Source organism: Lepeophtheirus salmonis, unplaced genomic scaffold (assembly GCF_016086655.4).
Source record: "Lepeophtheirus salmonis unplaced genomic scaffold, UVic_Lsal_1.4 unplaced_scaffold_9513_pilon, whole genome shotgun sequence".
NCBI classification, from domain to species: Eukaryota; Metazoa; Arthropoda; class Copepoda; order Siphonostomatoida; family Caligidae; genus Lepeophtheirus; species Lepeophtheirus salmonis.
In genome coordinates this window covers 10,655-14,956 of record NW_027297113.1, presented here as the reverse complement: position 1 = coordinate 14,956, position 4,302 = coordinate 10,655, and the positions used below count along the sequence as shown (strand labels likewise).

Below are 4,302 nucleotides of genomic sequence, written 5' to 3'. Positions count from 1 at the left end.
CCGAATCATTTCGAAGGATTTTACTACAGATTGAATTTAATTTTTATTTATTAATATTTGGCTCAGACGATAAAAGATCATTAAATATAATATTAATAAACCATGTCTGTATATCCTTCATTGTTGGGGGTTTCTGAGCAGCAGCTGCCTGTTGCACCTGCTGAGCATGAATATTACCACCCGGCGAGAAGCTAGATATTCAAACATGGAAGATGAATGATTTGATAGTGTACGTTCCAGACTACAAGGCATAGGATCCGTCCAAAAAAAATCATGATTTAACGCAGAGTCTGAATCCATTCTTTTAGACGGATCTAATCCAAGAAGTTTATCAATCAAATCGCACGCATAAGGATCCTTGACATAAGGCTTTAGCCTTTCTTTTACTCTTCTTTTTAGAGCTCTTGGGAAGTTCCATTTTGTTATATAGGTCTAATTTTCGATTCCCCTCCAGACCTCAGGAGTCAAAGCGCCACAAAGTTGAGCAATGAGCGTCAGTGATGTTGTTCCGTATTGCCTTGCATAATAGGAGATCGAGTCCACATTTCCGCCATAATACATCCAGCACCCCAAAGATCAACAGGAGGACCATAGTTCCTTTCACCTAATAAAAGTTCTGGAGGTCTGTACCACAATGTAACAACTCGATTAGTGTAACGATTGGGCTGACCATTTTTATTTATACTAATTGCTCTAGCGAGTCCAAAATCTGCCAATTTCAAAACTCCTTGACGAGTGATAAGAATATTGGCTGCTTTCATATCTCTATGAATAATTTTATTAGCATGAATGTAGAAAAGCCCTTCAAGGATTTGTTGCATCACCTTTTTAATTTCACCAAGAGAGAATTGAACTTTCACATTGGATAGGAGACCAGCTAGATCATGCTCACAAAACTCGAAAACAAGGTAGAATGTAGTTTTGTTATGACGGCTGTACTGTTGACATATTTCATAAAGGTTGACAATATTGTCATGCTTTAAAAGTTGGAGAATACGAATTTCCCGGAGGGCCGTGATGGGAAATCCTTCCTTTTCATTTTCCATGAGCACTTTTTTCAGAGCTACAATTTTACTTTTATCTGCTCGAAGTCTCGCTTTAAACACTTCGCCAAAAGTTCCTTGACCTATTTTAGTCATTTTTCATATTTATCCACTTTGGTGCAGTATGGAAAAATACTGTTCTCGATATAACGATCCTTATCAGCGGCAATTATTCCTTTTGAGATGAATTTGGAATATTCGATCCATTATACTGGACTGTCGTCATCTTTATTCAATCTACTCTGTGTCTAACTGTGTGATGTGATGATAAAACTGGTCGGAATATTAGCTCCTTCTTTCACGACTTTTTAACCCAAACTGATTTAGAAACAAATACAGATATACTACTACTTGACTGGTCGGCTAATTAATTGTGTGTAGCTCATACCTGCAGATGCTACTGTTCCATGTATTAATCCATTAATTAATTGGCAACTATGTTATTACATTCAAGAGTTTGCTCATGATAATTCAACAATAGGGATCTTTTTTTTCCTTTATTTTTAAATCCCTTCATTGATTTCACAATTATGTTATACATAGTCAGTCATGAAAATCCAGTTTAGAATGGGCATTTTTTTTTTTTTTAAACATGATCATTTGAAGAAAATTTTGGAGGAAAGAAAGACTAATGCTCAAGACGTTATTGCTCAAGATCAGCTGTTCACCTGCATAATCTTTTGGCCGAGGTATATTTTGCAAAATAAAATATGGTTGCAGGTGACAATTTCCTATCATACAATAGTTTGATTCTTTGAATACAGTATAAACTTCAATCAAATTGCACATGATTATAATTATTTGCAATAAAATTGTATCACAATCAAATCCTTGATGATCAAATTGCTTGCAATGAATTGTTTAACATTCAAATTACCCACTATCATTTTACCTGACAATGTAAATCAACATAAAATGGTCTCTTTATTAAAATTTTATAGATCGTCCGGGTATATTGCAGAGGTGTTTGCTTCATCGAGCATTTTTGCAAAATGCCGGATTTTTCTCATTGCCCGTGACATATATATATATATGTATATAGGTTGAGGGATGAATAAGAAATGGTATTCGGTCCTTTTGGTAACGAAGTAGCTTAATATAATAAATTATAGAATAGCCACGACGAATCAAATGAGATGAGTTTATCGACACCTGACAGCAAAATATTTTTGTGATAGCAAAGTAACGCATTGATGAGAAAGTATCTTTCAAAAACGACTATTTTTAAGAATCAATGATTCAAAGACCTTAAATATCCTATGTACCTATATTAGCAAAAATAAATAGATTGTTGTAATAAAATGATTTTAGTTTATTGTTGGTTCTGATGCAACATGGCTGATCAAAGAGCACTGACTTTATTTAATAACAGTTGTTATCAATGAAAAGGATAAGAGCTAGACCATGCAGAGACCCCAAATTCTATTGAGTTAGACGCTAAACGATGAAAGTGTAAGAATGATTTGACTAATAGAAAAATTCCGTTTTTATCAATTAACAAATTTGAATTTGGATTAAAAAGGAAGGAGAAGAACTGGAATCTTGTCCTTATCTGAAGCCGTATACAGCTTTGAGAATATTGTTTGCCTCCAACCCTCAGAGTGAGAGAGTCTCCTATATATCTTCATGTACAAATTATAAATACCTAACATGGATTCCCAAAGCTGACGGTTAACCTATTGAGTATCACGTTATTATCCGGACAGTCAAAAAGTCTTCGAACATAATGAACGTTGAACAATTAATTACACGTAGCGGCTTTAGAGGAAATTCTAGGGATATCTTTTTGTAAAATTGGAACTTGTTTATAACTCCTTAGAGAACATTATTTTATTAATTTGAGCACCTTTGGCCTTAATCACGATCTCCACGCAACACTGGAACGCTTTGCTCAAGTTAACGACGTTATGTTTCGACATTGATCACCACTCTTTCTCAACCGATTGCTTTAGGAACTTAATTCTGTGGTGACATTGTGTGCTGGTTCATCTTTCAATTTGCCACCAGATTCTATAATAAAGGGGATTCAGGACAGGACTCTGCGATGGCCAGAAATTCCTTTTGTTTTGCAATCCAATCCTGCACGAGTTTTGCCATATTTGTAGGACCCCCTTTCTGTTGAAAGCAATAATCGGCTTTCTTCGATAGCTTTGTGATCTTGCAAACCTAGGGAAGCACTTTTGTTGGCAAAATCATCAAGTAATCCTTGTTAGTCAATCTGTATGCAACAGGGAACAAAATTGGCTTCTTTTTGTGACCTTTAGATGCAACAATGTCGGGAATCATGACTGAAACGTGATGCTGTACACTTCAAGGAGGTTGCAGTTGACTTCTTCAAAACATACAACCCGTTCTTTTTACCTATTGTATAAAATCTAAATATCTACTCGTTCGTTTCCGTGATACCTCAGGTAATTTTATAAGTTTTCGCTTATTGAGTGAGCAAGGGTGGTTCAAAATATCGGAGAGACTTGCCACCAACTTTTTTTACGGCATTAGACACTGTGGAAAGTCTCAGCGACCGCTTCTTCGCCATGTCCGTCATCGTCATCTTTGGATTTTTCAAAAATTGTTATTGCCGTTTAAGGCTTTAATTTGATCGGCCTTCCGCTTCTATGACAATCACTGATGTCTTCACCATTGTTGACCTTAACCCTTACCCTCCAGACGGTGGTTCTTCAGACATTAAGGGTCTTTACATTATCTGAATTGATAAATCCGGCGGACTACACGAACAAGTTCTTACTCTTTTTGCTCAAAATTGTTAATATTTATCCTAGAAACTTGATAAATAAGGCCTTCAAAATGTAAACAATCAACTGTTCTTTTTTGCAAAGGAAATTTTTCCATTAAAATTAATATAAATCTTCCAAAACGCAATTAAAGTTCCAAAACTTTTTGATGGCACAGTATTGGTCAGTGACTCACATTAACAAAGAGCACCGTTTCTTATGTATGTAAGCCTAGGGAAACACTTTTGTTTGCAAAATCATCAACAAAACATCATCAAACAAAACCGTTTCAGTTTGTTATTGATCTCTTATGTAGGTATTAGCAGCACACACATAAAGGAGCATAGTATAATTTGCTCTCGGATGCCAATCATAAATAATTCATATACATACATACATTTACAATATTTATCTTAAGAGTCTATAAACGCTGGTATGTAAAAATTAATTAACTCTCGCAAGCAATTTGTATATGGCATTTTTTCGCAATGTGTGAGTAGAAACTTTGTCTGTAGGGGTGGTATCCC

At 35.3% G+C, this 4,302-nt stretch overlaps 1 pseudogene; it reads right to left on the bottom strand.

Moving 5' to 3' along the window:
* The window catches only part of LOC121131717 (cyclin-dependent kinase 9 pseudogene), a 6,910-nt pseudogene extending 3,322 nt beyond the window's left edge, over positions 1-3,588 (bottom strand).
* Between the last annotated feature and the right edge of the window lie 714 nt (positions 3,589-4,302).